The following is a 20643-nucleotide window of genomic DNA, read 5'->3' as shown; positions in this document are numbered from 1 at the left end:
TGTTCGCGAAATCAGGGAGAGATGCCTCCTCTAATACAGAGGCCATGATTAAATAAACAAGTGTTTATTAAATGATCTAGTCTGAATTGGCTTATAGAAATATCAAAGCTAAACAACAACAACAAAAAGGAAAAACAGAAGCGGTCGGTTTGACCACTTTAGGTAAAACTTGATGGAATGCAAAGGAGTTTTCAGAACTGTCGTCTCTCTCAAAATGTATCTTTGGGTCAAAGCAAAAGAATGCGAACTCTGCAACTGTAAAATAAAATTGACATGTACATATATACTTCATGGGTCATTTAGTGCTCAGGCTACACGCGCTCCTATTAATGTACGTGGCTCCTTAAACTATGACAGCGGTGTTCCAAGTACAAATATTTCCATTTTTGTAGCCTACTGGGCAGGAGGAATAACGCAGTCTACAGTCACTATGTCTCATCAGTCATGCCACAGAGACTCCATAACAAAAGCCACACGTAGTTGTAGATGGTAGCATACAAAAGGAGTTTAGACATGTGTTATTAAAAATAATGTTTAAATAATAAAACATTATTTTATTACAATTATAAATATTGGTGTTTGATATTGAGAAATACTAATGCTGTTTACTGTGGAAATTTTTGGTAAATATCCTCTGTACTAAAATACTAACATTAACAGGATGTGTGTTCTATGTCAGCCAATGTGCTAAACATATCTCATATATTATCTCGTTCAGTCATCCCAACAATCTTATGGTTTGGACACTGCCGTTGATGCCCTATGGAGGCAATATGGGGTAGTCGTTGAGGACACGGGGGTTGAGGTCAGAAACCTCTTGATTTAAGTTTGGACTCTGCCATTTTCCAGCCCTTTTGTCTCGGGAAAGCCAATGGATCTTTTTCTCTGTCTCATGGGGTTGTCATGAGTTCTAAGTCAAATGATGTATGTAAAGTTCTTCCTATAACACCTGGCAGATTAAGTAATTAATGTTAGATATTATTATCATCATAATCCTTGTGTTAGATATATTGCCCAAGATAATATGTGGGGATGTTTGTTGTATATGCATATTGTATCCTGACTCTATGTGCAGAATACATTATGTGTATTGCATATGTCTGAAAGAAATGTACAAGGAAGCAATGATCCTTGTTCAAATCACACATCCAGTTGGAACAGCTTCTTCGTCCATTTCAGTTCGAGAGGCCTCAGTGAAATACTTCTGGGTCTTTCTAATCAATGTCCCATTATGGGTGCTCCAATAAGTTTCTGTTTCTTATAAACAAACTCTTTGCTACTTAGAGAACCTGAAGGGCCACCCATTCACTAAACATGGGGTTCCGAAGCGGGGTCCACACCCACTGGAGTCTAGGAAGAACATTAGAATGATACTTGTGTTTATTTTTATCTGACCTTTTTTATGTTTGCATATGTTTTATAATGGCATAATAGTACAGTGGTATATGTACATCATTTTAAATAAATAAATTAATTAACAAGCATATGCCTGGTGCATGTATGCAAAAAGTGTCGCAGGCAGGGTTTCATTGACTGAAGTTTGGAGACCACTGAACTAGAGAATAAAAATTCCTTTGTACTCGAGGTTCTTCACATTTACTCCCCAGCCTAATTTTCCAAGTATCTCACCTAACATTTTTATTAAATTATTTTTCGCATAAAACTTTCAAGTGTACACAAAAGTAGACACAATGATAGAATGAATCAACATGTACTCACCACATACCAATTCATGTGTAACGTTTTCTCTGTTTCCATGCAGCTCCTTCCACACTGTGTGTATTAGCAAATCTCAGACCTCGTAGCATGTAATCCACGAATATTTCAGAAAGAACTTCCTAGAGATAAGAACTTTTAAACATAATCACAATGCCATTTTCACACTTTTAACACTTAGTAATTCCCTAATATTGTCAAATATTACAGAAGTAAATGATGAACAAAGTGGAAATTCCTATAAACCTAAGGCCAAAGATAGTCATTATCAACAATTTAGGGCATCTGCTTTCCACTTTATATATACTAATGTGATTATTGTTGTGTGTGTTCACATTAACTTTTGACTTAGCACGTTGTTCTGACCACATTTGCCCTTCCGTTGGAGTCTCAGCTGCACCAGATTTTATGTAAGAGAATTGTCTAGAAGGGATATGATTGACATGCAGAAAGACTCGGATGAAAGGCCACCACAGCGTTAGGCTTATAGTCAATCCGACAACTTAATGCAATTGCCTCAGACACTAACATGAACACAGACTCCTAGGCAGAGCTGGAATTAGTCTAATCACAACATAAATTATTTTTCCAGAAAAGAAAGACACCATAATGAAATGCGCAGCTACAGCAGCACTACAATGGATCAATGTCTTTTGCTCTGAAATTCATCTTTCATTATGACTTATCTTAGGAAAGACAATCTTCATTTGTTTATGTTCCTGTTACATACGTTTCCAGGTGGCAGTTATTTTTCTCAATGTGAATTCTGAGCCACTCAGGATGTCACTCTATTCCACCTGGATTATTCTTGATTTGGGAGAAGTTTGCTGTCTGTCATTGGTTACCACCATTCATCATTGTATTAATTGTTTTTGAAATTGAAAAAAGCAAAAGCAGCTATGGTCAGCTATGTTTACGGGATTCCAATCAGTTGCAAACATTTAGTAATCTGCACAGGGATCGAGCGCAAGGATATCACATTGTTTCTCTCTGCCCTGATTTTGTGTCTGCTTGGAAAGTGGTGAACTTTGCGGGTGCGTGTGTGTGTGTGTGTGTGTGTATTTGGGTGTATAGAGGTTTGGGTATAGAGACAGGGGAGGTATTTGAATAGATAGTTGTGTATGTCTGTCTGTGAGACTAGTTTTCCATTTGGCTTCATGAATTTTAGGCTAGTTTACCCTCTGGCAGTCCAAAAATGATGATAAAGCATTCTCTTTATAACATTCCCAAATCTTCCTTTAAAGTCAGATTGCAGAAATAGTTTCTCAGCTTTGAAAGATCAAAGAGTGAGAATCTTCCCTTTTAAACTGAATTCCCCTTCGTAACAACCTGAACCACAGATGTTGGATACTTTGTAGTTATTTCACCTATTCCCTGGCCTTTAAGTTCAAACTCTACACATAGAAAAGCCATGGAAGAACAATTCGTGTCTTTATCAAATACTTCTGGTGCACGGAATAATGCGACGAGTTCAATCCTGCATCTCTGAGAGAAGTAGATAACCCAGTAGCTTATCCCAAGTGGTTTATTTCACTATTCAACTTGAAATTAACCTGCTGCCTTCAGCTGAACTGGCTCTAATCTTCCCTCCACGTTTATAACTACATGTCAATTTTCTGTTACACATTCATTCCAAAGCATTGAGGGTTGGGCTTTTTTTTTCACTGTACCTGTTAATTCTCATTTTCCACTCCACGGTTCGCAGCACACTTCTGTGCCTTTTGTGGCCTCACCATCCACGTCAGGCAGAATTAGCTTTGGGATGCAGGAAGCCAAGCCTTCTCGGTAACTTCCAACCAAGTCATGTTTCTCCTGTTTTCATTTTAATTATTACCTTTTGTACATGTTGCCCTTTCACTAAATGATCCTTTTCTCTCATCCACTTAGAGGCCGGATATGTCTCCTCATTCATTCAAATAGCTATTAACAACTCCCTAATCTGGGCAAACATTGCGCTAGGTGCTGGAGGCGGGGTACGATGGAAAATGTAACTGATGCGGTCCTGCCAAACATGGGGCGCCCGTGCTGAAATGGGTGATCCGTGTCGTTGAAGACAGGAAGGGGCTCGGAGTGAGTCAGCTTTACAGGCCGAGTTCCCTGTGCGCGACTGTGAAGATGACTGCGCCAGCCAACACTGCATGCGATCTTAATAATCAATGAACACAAATGACAACTGTGTCATGATTTACATTTCAAAACATTGTTCTTCAGTTACAAACAGGGCCACGACAAAATATAGTCGATCGTTTATTTAGTATACAGTAATTCAAGTCATTAGAAATTTAGAGAATTAAAGTCTTCTTTGTACAATACAGCCTTGTAAAGAGTTGTTTGAACAGCGCTCACTCCTTTGATTCATCATATAACTTACAATATGGAGTGAGCACCTTTTCCGTGTTTTGTCAAGTTGTCATAGTCTTGTCTAAATTTGGATAAGCTCCCATCATTTTATCATGGGTGCTTTCAATGTCATGAAATCTCTCCCAGAGTTCCATCCACATCCATGTCTTTTTTTCCAGTGTTACCGCCTCTGCGGCAGCTTTGCCCTTTTCGTCACTGCCAGCATCTTGACTGAAGTCACTACATTCACCCTCCCTGCCCTCCTCTGGGCGATGTCCGCAGGTGCACAGTCAGCTTTCTGCTATGACTCCATTCCCATTTGATTTCCGTTTCACTTCCAGCATTATCGCTCTTCGTTTCCTTGTGGCACTTTCATCCTTGTTGGCCAATTCCCTCTTTCGTTCTTCCGTTCCTATGAAATGTTATGTGACTGGCCTCAGCTACCCTCAAGTCGTCAGGGCTGACCACCGATCCTGCCACAGGGCCATCTCCCACAGGGCTGCTCGTGTTGTCCAGTACCTTCACATTTACACAATTTACATTGTTACTAAGCCTCAGAGAGGGCCCAGGCCCTCTCCCTCTTAAGAGATTTCACACGATCAAGCCAGGCCTACCCAGGATAATCTCCCTTTTGATTAACTCAAAATTCACTGATTTGGGACTTTAAGGACATCTTCCAAATTCCTTCCCCGTGGCCATATTCTGCTGGTGAGAACCATGTCTCAGGTCCTGCCCATAGTCATGGGGACAAGGCTGCTCAGGGCATGACCACCAGGGGCCAGGAACTGTGGGGACTCCCTAAGGGTCTGCCTGCCATGACACTTGCAGACACTTGCAATGCAGACACTTGCAACACAGACTTGAAAGGCTTTCCCAACCTCAGCCCTGACATACGCCATCCAAGTCCACGTGGGCAGCCTCCGGCTCTCTCTGCCCTTGCCCAGGATCATTCTGTAGATACACTTTTGTGTTGATATGGCAAGTTGCTCTGGAGCTGGAAACCAATAATTATGATGTACTGGCCCATCCAGGTCAGGATTTGATCAGTGCTAAGTTCACAGGTAAGTTTTCGGTGGCAGTATGACTTTATTCATTGCACTCATTATAGAGTTAAGTTGTGACTTCAAGATCAGGTTAGACTGAATAAGTCACCTGAGAGATGAATTATTAAAGAGGCTGAACTTTAATCAGTGTGACCATACCTTTCTCAAGTATTTATGGGCAGGGAATGAGTCAACTCAGGCCGGTTACTCCTAAGTCATTCATCCGGAATTTGGTCTCCAATCTATTGTCTGTATGATTATAATGACATTATAATGCCTAACATTTATTCATGCAAATATGCCAGGTACTGTGCTAAATGATCTTTATGCATAATTATCACATCTATTTCCAAAAACAACCTATGAGAATTTACTATTACCATCCCTTTTTTAAGAAAGGAAATTGAGTTTAGAGACTCCAAATAGCTTGCCCAAAATCATGGATGCTAGTCAGAATTAAAATTGGAACTCAGTAATTCCAATTTTGTTTATCAGTTTTTGGCCAAGTTAATAGCTTCATTGTTTTTCATGTAACAAATACTGCATGTATTTTTTTTAAATGTAAATTCCACCAAAGAACTTAGAGCAAAAAGCAACCATCTCCCATCCTACAACTCCCCACCCTCTGTCCCAATTCCAAGGGACAACCTCTTTCACCAGTTTCCGCTTTTAGTTTTCCTGGTGGTTTTCTCCTTAATTCTAAATAATATAATTTTTTCACTTACCAACTTTGGATGATTTCTACCAACTACCTCTTGCAAAATAAGGAATTCACTGTCTTACATTACCCTTCACCTTTCATTCTACCTCCCTAACCGATGTTTGATAGGGAGACTCTTATTATGTTCTATTCTTGGTCACGTATTTAACTTGAAATATTGTAATTGCAACTCTGCTTCTTGTTCAATCATCTTCAGACCGTCTGTCTTGACTCCTCATCCACGTGGAATGAAGCTGTGTGTTCCCCCAGCCTGTCTTTCCCTCTTCTCACCACTTTATTACTTCTCCCTCCGATCTTAGGCCATCAGCACCTTCATAGTTACATCATTTACATTGTTATTAAAAGCAGTGTTTTCTAGTGTTTAAGGATGAAAATGTTGTAAACCCCCACAGCTTGGAAAAACAGTCGATTGCTTTCTCAAAAAACAAGCTTATCCAGAGCCCTTGTAGAGGCTGGAACAAACGTGGAAGGAGAGAAGAAAGTTCGCTGTCACTTCATTGTATCTTAAACTGGGGGCTCTCAAAGTGTGGCCCCTGAACCAGCAGCATCACATTACCCGGGAAACACACACTCCTGTGTTCTGCCCCCAGATCTGCTCAGACACCCGGGATTGAACAAGCCTTTCTGCTCATTCTAACGCAAGCTCAAATTTGCGAATCATTGTGTTAAATGATGAACAAAATTTCTCAAAATCATGCCATATTTAGATCCCTTTGTATTTGCTTTCTAGGTTTACATTTTTCTTCCTCCTGGAGTTCCTACAGGTTTTCCTTTCTTCTCACTGACAAAATGAACATGTATTCTTCTGAATATCTATTGCTGCATTAAAAACCACGCCAACGTGTAGAAGCTTAAAGAACAATTTATTATTATCTCTTGTGGTTCCAGGAGTGGACTCTGCTGGGTGGTCCCTACAGGCAGTGTCTCGTACAGTGGCAGTGAGGTGGTGATGAGGCCAGAGGAGGCTTGGCAGGGATTCGAAGTGACTTCTCGTGTGGCCAGCACTTGGCTGGGAATCTGGCCTGAGGCTGTCGAGCAGTCTTACCTGAGACCTCTCCACCAGGCTTGGCCTTCTCATTGCATAGCATTCTCAGGATAGCAGCACCTCTTACATCGGGCCGGCCTCCAAAACGGAGCATCTCAAGGACATGTGTTCTCAGAGAAGCAGGCAGATGCTGCGATTCTTATGACCTAAGAGCCTTTCGACTCGTTTTTTAGTACAAACCTGTTTGCATCTTAGTAAATACCACCTTAGGACTTCCCTTCCCAGCATTCCCAGAATGGACCCCACGGTTTCTTGTACCCTATAGTGCCTAGAGAAATTCTTCCCACGAAGAAGACATGCAATGAAACCTGTTTGAAATGAGCCTGTCTGAAAATGCCTTCACTTTGTCCTTGTGCTTAATCGATCATTTGGCTGCATATGGGATCCCAGGTTCCAAATGACATTCCTTGAGAACATGGAGGTCCTTGCCCCGTCATCCTTTTGCATCAGTTTCCTAAACGTTATTCTTGTTCCTTTAAAGGTCCTCCCCCCATGTCACCTAGAAGATCCATTTCTTCTGCTTCCTCGTTTCCTTGTAGTGTGAATTTCACCGGGGTGTATCTAGGTCTGGAACTTTTTTTCTCATTCTGCCTGGAATTTCATTCCTTCTGCCTGGAATTTAGTGCATCTTCTCCTTCTGAGAGCTCATGCCTTTCTTCAATTCTAGGTTATTTTCCTGCTATTCTTTATTTTTTCTCTGTTTGCTCTGCAGCCTTTACCTAGTGTTCAGTGAAAAGAGGAAACCAGTTACAGATATTTGTCCAGAGACAAGAGGTACATGGCTTTCATAAAATCCTTTTCAGTTCACTACAGAGCCCTGGTTTGGCATGTTTATGATTTGCATTACAACGTGGGCAAATGGAACATGTGGAGGTCATGGAGGAATGGTAGCCTTCCCGCCCCAGCCGCGATCTGTGTGTGCATAAGTAGCTGTGCAGGTAGCCTGGTTTATATCGCTACTTTAGCACGAATTGACTCATATTGTGATCGATGTATACTTGAAGCAGACTTTAGTCTCGATAATTCTATGAAGTCAGTTCCTATGTACCTACCGCCCAGATTTGTCAGATCCTAGCAACTTACCATATTGTTTTGGATCTTTGCTTTAAGGAAATAAATATCAGAGACAGGGTTGGAATACTCTGAGTGACCTTCCCCAGTCCTATGTGTCTCTCATCCTCCTCAGATATCATTGGCCTGACTTCGCTTTTGTCGCATTCCCGTGCAGTTCTTCATATACTGGCCACATAAGTACATGTCCTTAACAATGTGTGATATCGTCTGGCATGTTTTTGAATTTGATGTAAATGCTATCATACTGTACATATCCTTCCACACTTTGATTTTGTTATTTAATATAAGTTTTATAAGAACTATACCTTTTCATAGATAGAGTTTACATCCATCTACCTTCATTGCTTTAGAGTCTATTGCATATTAGAATTTAGATTCTGCTGTTAATGGACATTTAGGTTGTTTACAGTTTTTTGCTATTAAAAACACTGCTGCAATGAACATTCTTGTACCTGTGTCTTTGTGCACACCCATTGTGATTTTTCTCTAGGACGCATGCCCAAGCGTGGAACCTGAGAACTAGGCATCCTTCAGCTTTACTAGGTGGCAGCTCCCCTCCCCGGGGTGGGCCCAACCATCCGTGCTGGTGGCAAGAGCAGGGAACGCAGTCCAAGCTAAATTGCTCTGAAACTTCTTCCCCCAGCATCAGCTGCTCTTCACGACAGCATGACTACAGCATAGAAAATGGTGGTGGTGGGTTTATACTGATACTCATAGACACAACCTGGATGAATCAGACAAAGCGGTGAGAGCAGGAAGGGGAGAAAAGTGGGGGGAAAGGAAAGGGAAGGAAAGAAATAAAATGACCAGTTCAGGAGGCCCATCATCGGAAGAACATGTCTTCTGGAGAAAGAAAAATGTAGTGTTGTTTTGTTTGCCTGTATCATGGCTTAATATAAATGATACTGGACTACCCACCCCATTCTAATGATCGTATTTGTCTTAATTTTCCCACGTTGCTATCTGGGCTCTTCGGTCAGACCCTGCTTGCTTGTCACCATATGATATTGCATCGCGTACATCCACCACTTTTACCTATCCATTTCCCCAGGGATGGCCACCTAGATGACCTTCAACTTCCTTCTACAAACAAAGCTGAGATGCATGTCCCCGTACACCCCCCTGTGTAACAACAAAAACAACACACACACACACACACACACACACACACACACGAGATCACAAGGCACATGTGTACCTAATTCGGCCAAGATGGCAGCGCCCGTCTACCCACCCGCAGGGCATTGATCCCTGCGTCCCACCAACAGTGTGCATTATCCAGCACTGTGCCTCCAGGGGTTGGTTTAAAAGTCCTCAATTCTTTATGGGAAATGTATTTTCCCACATTCTCTTCTATTGCCTTTATACTTTTGCCATTCATATTTAGGTCTTTAATACATCTGAAATCCACTTGTTTTTATATGAAGTCGGGTAGGAATCCACTTTTTTCCCCTCCGTGATGTACACAATTTCCTCCGCATCAAATGTCTGATCAGCTCTGATGGGACAAGCAGCACATTGAGATGTAGATGGCAAAGGGTAGACAGATTGGAGAGGGTGACTTGTATCACCTCTATGTTATATGCAGTCTGCCTGTGGTTCACTTGGGACGCTCGGGAGGGAACACCCTGGGCCCAGGACATAGAGTCCACTGTGGTGCTGTGGCCTGGGAAAAGGCTGAGGTGCCCTCCACTGGTTTAGAGGGAGTAGGTCACAAGGAGGAACTGAAGCAGAAAAACACGGTGGATGTCCGAGTTTTGGGCAGAACCACTGGTGAACTCATGTGGGATACCATAAGCAGCAGTAAGCTTTGCTTGCAGCCGGTCCACAGCCCGGGAGTTGGGGACCCCTGCAAACTCCTGGGCCCTGACTGGTGTGGCTCAGTGGGTTGGCCTCATCCCGCAAACCAAAAGGTCTCCAGTTTTGAAGCCGGAAAAGACACCGGCATTCGGGCTGCCTGTCACTACCAAACCCAATAAGCAGTGACAGCGATTGAATCTTTATGGCGCTTTATTCAGAGGGCTGGCGATCTGAGAAGATGGTGGGTTCATACCCTAACAGACCATCTTCCCTTCTGTTTCCAGGCCAGACTTTTTATAGCAAGGAATAAACAAGATGTGGTGAGGGCTTTGAGATTCAGGGAGGATTGGGTGAAAGAAGCTGCAACATTCCTGTCCTGGGCAAGTAGCTGTTCCCAGGGGCGGGTGGTTGTCTGTCTCTCCCTGGAACACAAAGGCCTGGATGCCTCCAGATGTCCCCAGGCGGTAATCTTTAGCAGTTTAGCAATGCCCCAGGAGGTCAGCTGTTTTCCCAGGAGCCAGGACGGGCCTTATCTGTAGTTTCTGAAACAAATGCTTTAACATATACATTACTTGCTAGGCTTATAGCTTTTTACCTTAAGCTAAAATTTTCTAACTCTTGAGCCCCCTATCAGTTTGATTCCCAGTCAGGGCACTTGCCTAGGTTGCAGGCCAGGTCCCCGGTTGGGGGCATGCAAGAAGCAAGTGATCAATGTTTTTCTCCCTCTTTCTCCCTCCCTTCCCCTCTCTCTAAAAGATAAATAAATAAAATCTTTAAAAAAGAAGAAGAAGAACTACCAGGAAACACTGGGTGACACATTAACAGGAAAGAAAAGTACTACATTACTAGGTGGGCACAAGAGCAGCCAAGCCATGGTCCATTTCTACTAATTTGATCCCTTCTATAATCACACAGCTGACACGAGCCAGGGGAAATAGAACAATACAGGTGCGGCAAAAGTCGGCTTCCGGTTGTGAGTACGTGCAACACAAAGTTTATTCTTGTATTATTAGTTACTAGTTACTGTATTATTTTCTATGCGAACAACTATGAGCCTACTTTTGCCCGCCCTATGCATGTAAATTGCATTGTCTTCTGTGCGATGGGGTGAAACTGTTACAGGACAGAGGACTCGGCCCTGAGCAGGGCTGCCTAGGGCCAGCTGTAGTGTGTGGGTTCTTCGTGCAGGAAAGATATTCCAACACAGGTCCAGGTGACTGTGAGGGTATGTTTATTAAAGCTGCGGACAGTGACACAAGGAAGGGCCTAGCATACAAGAAGCAACAAGAGAGCCCAGGCTGGGTTGCCTTGTCTCACTGCGAAGTCAGAGAAAAGGGAGCTTCGGGACAGGTTCAGGGGGGCTTCCCAGGACGAGATACCACTGCGCTTTGCTCCCCGGGTTGCAAGTTTCGTGGGGGCCCTTTGAGTTTAGGAGAGGTGTGCCTATGGGGGAAGAAGTGAGGAAAGAAGAGGGCAAAGGGAATGGTCTGGGCTCTTCCCCAGTGGGAGAGTTGTTCCTTTGGTCTTGAGGCTTTTATTTCTCTCTTGCAGGCAGGAAGCTTAGGGGAGGATCTCGCGCTCCAGGTGTGCCCTTTCAGGGTCATGGTCTCCACTGATTGGTCAGCGCCAAGACAGCACAGAGGGGGAGGGGCGCAGGAGGGTGGTGACGGTCTTTAGTCATTGCAGCTGGTCCTGGTGGCCTCCACCTGGTTTTGCTGCTTTTCTAGGCTGGGAACTGAAATACAACTGAGGCCTGGATGTTATCTCCTGGGAGGTGACCTTCTGCACCTGGCTGTAAATTGCTCAGCCAGTTCGTTCAGCCGCCTGTCTCAGTTTCCCTGTTCCATTTGTCCTGGCTTACTGGGCCGTCTCAAAACTACCATTTTATTTCCAGGTTCATTAAATAAGAATTACATTCCTGGGAGTAAATTGCAGTTGAAAAGAAAAAATTATTTTTGAAACCAAGCCTGTATAGATCACCCATTCACGTTATGAGTGAAGGATTACTCTATATTTTAGAATTATTTTTCTATTACACACCATCATACTGTTAAAGGTGCGTGGATATGAAATAAGACATTATAACATTTAATCATGTGAAAATATCACTAAATCACACTTGAACGTATCTTTAAAAAATACATAATAGAAAGAATAACTCAGTCCAGGAAGACACTTTTATCTCTCTTTAAAACTATAGAACAGATTTAAAGTATAATAATGACTGATTTTGATAAATACTTGAATTTGGAATTACAGTTTCTAGTGACCTGTTTCAAGGAAAACAGCTCTCCATCTTGAAGTCCTTCTTCTGCTTTGTCCAACTAGTGAAGTCCTAGTCATTTTTCAAATCACACCTCAGAGGTCACCCCCCACCAGGCAGCCCGCCAATGATCACCCCTCCCAGCCCCGCTCCAGAGCGACATTTCCTCTTCTCACCCCGCCCCCCGTGTCTTGTTAATAATTCCATCACCGCATTGCTCACATAGTCTTCATGGTTGGGGTTGCGTTTTTAACTCTATTCTGCTTAGGGAAGTACCTGCCTCCTGTATTTATGTTCTCCGTGCCCAGAACAATACCTGGCACACAGCAAGTGGCAAACAAATGTCTTTTTTGTTTTTTAAATTGAACAGAAATGCAAAGGGCTTTCTTCATGCATTGACATAGTGATAAAACAGTTGTGGGGAGGGGAGGAGGTGTTTTTTTAAAAACTTTAATGCAATCTGATCTGTGGCCACATTCAAACACAGAATCGTAGGGCTTGAATTTTGCATTGAATGTTATCTAGCTCAGCACCTCTCCAACTTTAATTTGCATAGGAATCACCTGGGCTTTTGTTAAACTAGAGCAGGGATGTCAAACTCATTGTCACCCATTGTCACCCCGGGCCACATCAGCCTCTTGGTTGCCTTCAAAGGGCCGAATGTAATTGTAGGACTGTATAAATATAACTACTCCTTAAGGAGTAGTTTGAAGGCAACCTACTCCTTACCAAAGGCAACCAAACTCAAGGCCGATGAGTTTGACACCCCTGAACTATAGACTAGATCCTGATTTAGGAGGTCTGGGCGAGCCTGAGATTCTGCATTTTTAACAAGCTCCCAGGTGACAGCGATGCTTTTGATCCACAAGAACATCACTGGGTACTTCTACACTCGGCTCCCCCAGGCCGTTCTGACCATCCCCAAGCTCACCGGATATCTGCCCTTGGCTGCTGAGCAATACAATGGTACGTCTATCTGTCCTCAAGTTCCTTGAGGACAGAGGTGAATTTTATGCATATTTATTCTCAAGCAACTAAGAGGTACCCCCGGCCAAGAGCAGGTACTCACTAAATGTTTATTATTGAATGAATAAAAATAATAAGCCCTGGGCTCCAAATAGCTTTTTAGGACCTGGCTTTATGCTAATTCTCTAATTTTAGCTGCTTTAAAGTATTAGAGAAGAATCCCCACCAAGTAGTGCTGGGAATGAGAGACACAATTTAGTGCTTAACACAACTCTCCAGAGACAAATCCATGGTTAGGCTGCTGAGCTATAAATGTTTTTTTTTTTAATTTTCAGACTTAATGATACATAGAATTATTTTTGTGGGAAGTATTTTCACTGCTACTCTTTTTCACAAGCTGTATTAAGGCAAGTTTTCCCATAGGGCCTTGCTTTTATAAATAAACTGGGTCTTTTATTACTGTAAAAGTGTTCATTAAAAAAGAAATCTTTTTGTGCTCTGGTGTTTTTTAGATTTTTAAAGTTATATTTTAGTTAGAAACACTTCCCTGGTTAATATAATAATAAATGCATATTTCTCCTTTTTTCAGCTTGTTAAACAAAAACTTTCACAGCTGAAAGCTTTTCTAAAAGAAGGCTTTATTGAGCCCTGCGAGCGAGAAAGGGGCCAGGTGGTGGGCTTGCCCTCTGTGGTGCGGGCATCAGGATCAGGTGGGGAAGGCACGTGGTCCTGCCTTCCTGCGGCTGACAGGCTTCACATTGGCTATAGACAAAGCGGGTGGGAGGAGGTGAAGCAGAGCTCGCTCCGGGACAGGTTCGGAATCTCTATGGAAGAAATGTTTGCTCTTTAGGACTGGTGTGGGCAAGAGTCCAGAAAGGTCTAGCGTAAGCAAGAAGCCGCTCCATGGTCAGTGGTGCCCAGTGGTCAGCTTCTCACTTATTTTCTTTAGATAATTGTGGAAATAGCCACCTGGAAGTTAATTCAAAGTTTCAACACATTCAGACACACAAGCAGTCTTTTGTTGGTTTTACCGCCAGCTGCGCAGTTGTCTCTTCCCCACCCCCACCCCCCACCCCCACCCCCCCCCCCGCACCACCTGGTGTAATTTAGGACATCTCAGGATTTCGTCCTTGTCAAGCTCGACCACATTCCGGCCGTGACTTTGGTGAGTGACTTTGGGTGAGGCGTCTAATGTTTACATACCCCAGTTTTCTTATCTGTAAGAGAGGGTTAAAGCAGTTCCCATCTTACCATCTCCATAAGAAATACCTGACTTAATAGATGTCGTTAGAAGAGTATCTAACATATAATAAGCCCTAATACATGTTAGCAAATACTATTTCAGGTCTGAGTAAAATGAACACGTGTGCAGGAAGGTGACAGCTTTCTAACCATAGGCCGAGGCAATGTTTGCCCCCACCGGGTCACGGGCCAGGAAAGGGGCTGCTTTGGGTAGCTCCCGTGAGCCCACACAAAGACGGGCTCCCTGCGTAATTTGGTGGGTGGAGTCGCTCATTTTGTTCACGTGTTCAGAGAGGACAGCGTGCTTCTCCAGGTCCTGTTCTTTCTCCCAATCCTGCGTGTCTTAATGATTCGTTACATCTGACTTCCCTGTTCATAACAGCACTGGTCACGGTAGCCAAGATACGGAAACAGCCATCAGTGGATGAGTGGATAAAGAAAATGTGATAGCTGTATAACGTATAGATATAATACATTAGATATATGTGGATCTATAATATAGAGATATATGTGGATCTAAAATGCATACACATATACGTGGATACATAATATAATATGTAGATATAGAATATATAACAGAATATTGTTCGGTCATAGAAAGAAGGAAATCCTGCCATTTGGAGCAACATGAATGAGCCTGAAGTCAAGTAAAATAAGCCATCATCACACAAGCACAAGTATTATATGACTCCACTTACATGAGGAATCTAACGTGGTCAAAGCCATAGAAGCAGAGAGTGGAATGGTGGTGGCCAGAGGCTCAGGGGAGGGAGAAAGGGGAAGTTGTCCGAGAAGTGCAAAGTTCCAGTCGAGCTACATGAGCAAGTTCTCTAGCTCTGCTGCACGACACTGTGCCTGCAGTTAACAGCCGGGCACTGCGGGGCACTGGAAAATTTGTTGAGGATACATCTCATGTTAAGTGTTCCTACCACAATTTTAAAAAATGATTCCGTAGACTTCTACAGTGTCTTCATTTGCAAAGGGTGTTCTCAACTGTCCTCCGCGAATCCCCAAGACAATTCTGTTGTTCTCCCCATTTCCCACTGAGGAAACGGCCTCTAACAAGTCCGGTGGGAGGACCTGCTCAGGGGCCTATGAAAAAGTGTGGGAGGCGGAACGTGGCTCTGGTCTTCGACACGGAGTCACAAGCTCGCATCCTGAAACCGCCCCATGTTACATTACAAGTCATAACGAGTGGGCATATGAAGGATGTAAACATCTGTTTTCCAACGTCAAAATTCACATATTGACTAATGTCCGTCATGTGAATCCACCAAATATTCCTCTGGGGTTCTCTTCGCTCACTGCATGGTAGAGGCAAGTCGGGAGAGGGAAGGGTAGAATGGAACTAAGGACTAACGGGGGGTCTCAGTTACCCTAATAGTCGGTCTGAGCCCTACGAACAAGGAAAGTAGGTGGCCTTGATAGCCTGCAGGGTGGGGCTTTGGCCAGAGCTGTAGCCCAGCTGGGCTTGGCCTCTGTCATTATGAGCACTGCCTCCTGTGGCTGCACGGCTTAAGGCCAGGCACAGTTGCCAGAAGTGCACAGGCAGACAAAAGAAAACCAGCTAGCAGCCCAGATTGCCTGAAAATGCTATATCCAGCGAGTCAGATCTCTTTTTCAGATTTAAGGGGTTGCCATGGTGGGTAATTGAGGTAATGAAGAAGAAAGGGAGCTAATGGAAAACCAGGCACAAAGGCCCAGGAGACAACAGTGACAACAGAGAAGGCTGCCCCCAGGCTAAATAGTTAGGACATGGGACATTGCAGGTAAGCCTGCTAGGTGAGGAGACTCGTGGCACTCAGTCACCACCCCTAACACCCCAGCTGATAACCAGGCGACCTGCAGAAACAGAAAGGCTTAGCTAACCTGTCTCCGACCAAAGCTGCATGAGAACCCAGTTGAAGGCAGAACTGCCCAGCCAAGCTCAACCTATAGAGACAAACTAAAGAATCAGGAGCTGCCCTAGCCAGGAGGCTCAGTTGATTGGAACATCGCCCTGTACACCAAAAAGTTGTGGGTTCAGTCCTCGGTCAGGGCACATACAGGAGACAACTGATAGATGTTTCTCTCTCACATCGATGTTTTTCTCTCTCTTCCCCTTCCTCTCTCTCTAAAATCAATAAACATATTAAAGAAAAAAAGAATCACAAGCTAAGTAAACAGCTGTTGTATAAAAATCCTAAGTGTTTGTTACATGGCAGTAGATAACATACAGGGAACAATTATGGTCATTCAAATATGGACTCGATATATGATATCAAGGCAGTTATGAATTTTCTGAAGTGTGATAATGTTATTGTGACTACGTAGAAATGTGTCTTTATTTTTAAGGAGCTATAGGAGTGATATGTTATAACATCTGCAACTTTCAAAAGATTCAACAAAATATAGATAAGTGGCTTAATAAATAGGTAATGCAAATATGATCAAATGTTTTCAGTTGTTGAACCTAAATGACAAGTATATGGTGATCATTGCACTATTTTTTCAACTTTTCTATATATTTGAAAATTTTATACTAAAATGTTGGAAAATAAAATTTTAAAAAATTACCCACATCCCACAGTAAACATATATTTATATTTAAAATGATGTTTTGAATAATTTTCTTTAGAAATTATTTAGCTATGAGTAGTCATTAAACTAGCTTTTGGCTATAACATAAACACTCAGGAATTTTGTGAATTATAAAATTCAATTTATAAATTGTTTCCAAATATACAGGAATTTCTACAAAATATATGAATTTTTATGAATTTTTGAGCACCAAATTTGTTTACCAAGTTTAACATTGTGTAAGTTGGCATATTAAATCTCACGGCCATGTATTAGGACACTTATGAATGAATTAATTTTGACTTTACAGTTTTGTTTTTTCATTTAGGGGTCAGTCATTTTTCCTCAGTCCTCCAAGGCTTTCATAGGCTGTGTGGGAATAATGGTTCAAGGCTAAAACCACCAGTTTTTCTCCTTCAACAACTGTGAGAAGAAACCAAATACCTCACTTGACAGAGTTAGTAAAGGGAGTCATTCCTTGTCTGGGCCTTGGAACTGTGGGCCTGGGAGCCAGAGAGACCTGGGTTCAAATCCCAGCGATGCCATTTTTCTTTTTCTTTTTTTAAAAGATTTTATTTATTTGTTTTTAGAGAGAGGGTAAGGTAGGGAGAAGGAGAGGGGGAGAAACATCAATCAGTTGCCTCTTGCATGCACCCCAACTGGGGATCTGGCCCATAACCCAGGCACATGCCCTGGCCAGGAATCAAACCAACGACCTTTGGTTCTCAGCCCAGCGCTCAACCCACTGAGCCACACCCGCCAGGGACCAGTGATGCCATTTTTCAAGAAGCCACTTTACCAGTCTGAGCCTCAACCATTCGGAAGTTTAAAATGGAGATAATAAGGCCTATGTGACCAGATTGTCATAATGAGCAAATGGGGGAATCACGTGTAAGCCTGGTACCACTGGTATTGGGGCTCCTGGCTTTATTCCCTTGAAATCAGTGACTGCGGAGAAGGAAGGCATTGGGTGCAGGTTTTGGCTCAGCCTTCCAGCGCACTGCATGGCCAACCCAGAAGAACAGCGGGCTGGCTCCTTGGGAGAACCTCAATAAATGGTTGTCAAATAAATTAATGGGACTTGTCACCACATTCTACGTTCCTTAGAGGGAGTGCTGTATTTGGGGGATGATCGAGAGGCAAGAGCTAGGAGGTTGATAGCAGAAGTAGCTGGAGCACAACCACTTAATTAACCCAGTCATCACTAAGGTTGTCATTAGTCCATGTGACATCTTTGTGCAAATTAGAAAAAGGTACCTGTCCCTGGAGATACTTTATGTGTTGGAAATTTGCTGAAATGTACTGAATTATTTTTAGGCCAAGATAATCTATTATTGTCTGCTAGAAAATTGTCATAATAAATATACAAATTAATTATATCTGCCTTATGAATTATGGATAGAAGTAGTGCTTATTTTTTGTAGCAGTGACTAGATATTCAAAGTTGGAATACACACACACACACACACACACACCGCCATGCTCAAGAGCAAAAGTGAAATTTAATTCATGGTCAGCTCTTCCCTGAGCAGCTGGGAACATATGAAAAGCTTGATCCCACTAAAATTTAAGACATATTTGATACTAAATCCAGAATAAAGAAAAAGAAAAATCAATGTAAGAAAAACTATATTTTTCATGAAATTCTTCTTGCTTGAGCCTTTTTGGACACAGACCAGCATTTGTTCCTGGTTTTATTTTTAACCCTCCTGAAAATAGTACACTTTAGTTTTCATTCCTATTAAGCTGTGATCATTCATAAAAGACAACACAAACCAGCCTAGTCTGGTCCAGTAGTTTCCCAAAGTGACTCAACATCATAATCACCTACAAAACTATTTTTTAAAAAAACCTACAACACAGGCCCAAGCTTCTCACTTCAGCTAGATTTCAGACCCATTGGTCTAATGAAGAGATAAGACAGTGTTGTCAACCAGAGACCTCGAGTCCTCCCTCTCCCAACACCCATTCTGTTTCCTCTCTATATTTATATTTGAAACGACATTTTTAATGCTGTAGAATCAGGAAGGGCCAATGTCTGAATTCAAAGGCCAGCAGGCAGAAAGAGTCCATGTTCTAGTTTGAAGACCATCAGGGAGGAGAATTCTCTCTTCACTTGGGGACGGGCCAGCCTTTTGTTCTATTCAGGCCTTCAACTGATCGAATGACGCCCACCCACACAAGGGAGAGAGATCTGTTTTCCTCAGTCTACCCATTTAAATGTTAATGCCCCCCCCCCAAACACCTTCACAGAAACACCCAAAATAATGTCTGACCAAATGTCTGGGCACCGCATGTCCCAGGCAAGTTGACACATAAAATTAACCATCATAGGATGCTGCAGGTGTGTACTGAGCCCTTTCAGTGGAGTTGCTTCCAGGTACACCACTTCCATTCCCAGGTGCCCAATTTAAACTTCTGCGACCGCCATTTTCTCCTGCCATTGCTAGGCTTACTCCTTTCTCGGCCCCATGAGTGGCTGCAGTTCAAGTCCTGCTGTCTCTCACTAAAAAGTGAGACTAAAGAGAACTTACCCATAAACAATGGGTTAAAGTTTTGAAACACCTAAAGGTTTTGGCTCCTTTTAGAGCAAGCTTTTGGCAACATTTCACACAACTTTTCTTTATCAGGACCAGAATGCAGATGACATGTTCTAACAAAGAATGTAGAGGCAGTAAATATAATTAAATCTTCCACAGTTGCTGGGGCATGACTCTGCTTCTGCGTATTAACATTGGGGGACCTCTGGCTCTTCTACCAAAGGCACTACCAGTGCTAGCTGTGCATCTGAGCCTACTATTCCTACGCCTGAGATGAGGGAAACAAACAATAGGCAAAGAGACCAAACAGCTGCAACTGGAGAGAGCTGAGAGCACAGTGGCTTTCTCTCACCCTGGCTTACCTGAGCGGTCAACCTCACCCCATGGGAGTGGAGACCTGACTGCCTAAGAGGAACCCTCAGCAAATGGAGCTCAGTAACCAGGGAGGGGGAAACCACACAGAAGTCTTAGAACAGGCAGCTTCTAGTGAACCATAGCAGGTGGAAGAGACACACCACCTCTAATGGAAAAGAGAATGAAAAGGACCTAAGGGAATTCTATTTCAGCATTAGAAAAAGCCTTTCTGGAACTAAAGTCAAACAAAACAAATGACTTCCAAGTTTTAAAAGAATGTGTGGGCTTCGTTCACTGCTCATTACACATTTACACAAATAGGCAATGAATAAATGAAAGTCAATGGCCTCAAAGTGGACTAAAGCAATCAAGGAAACCAAAATCAAAACCACAGTGAGATACCACTTCACACCCACGAGGATGGTGGCTATTATTAAAGATGAAACAAAATGGAAGCTATCAAGTGTTGATGAGGATGAGGAGAAACTGGAATCATTCTTCATTGATGACGGGAACATAAATTGGCACAGCTACTGTGGAAAACAGTATGGGGATTCCTCAAAAAATTAAACATAGAGCTACCATATGATCCAGCAATTCCACTTCTGGGTATGTAATCAAAATGAATGAAGGCAGAGACTCAAACATAGATGTACATCCATGTTCAAAGCAGTATTATTCACAATAGCCCAATGGTGGGAACAATGCAGCTGTTCATTGACGAATGAATGGACAACCTGGTGTTATCTGATTGAATGAGGCCCACCCGTGTTAGGGAGGGCAATGTGTGTGCATTCTATCCGCACCATGGAGTGTTGTTCTGCCTACACAAGGAGGGAAATATGACAGATGCTACAACACAGACGAACCTTAAAGATATTACACTAACAGAAATAAGCCAGACACAAAAGGACGAGTACTCTACGATTCCACTTAATGTGAAGAAGTACCAAGCAGAGTCAAATCCATAGAGACACAAA

This window comes from Desmodus rotundus, chromosome X (assembly GCF_022682495.2).
Source record: "Desmodus rotundus isolate HL8 chromosome X, HLdesRot8A.1, whole genome shotgun sequence".
NCBI classification, from domain to species: Eukaryota; Metazoa; Chordata; class Mammalia; order Chiroptera; family Phyllostomidae; genus Desmodus; species Desmodus rotundus.
This window is presented reverse-complemented; position numbering follows the sequence as displayed.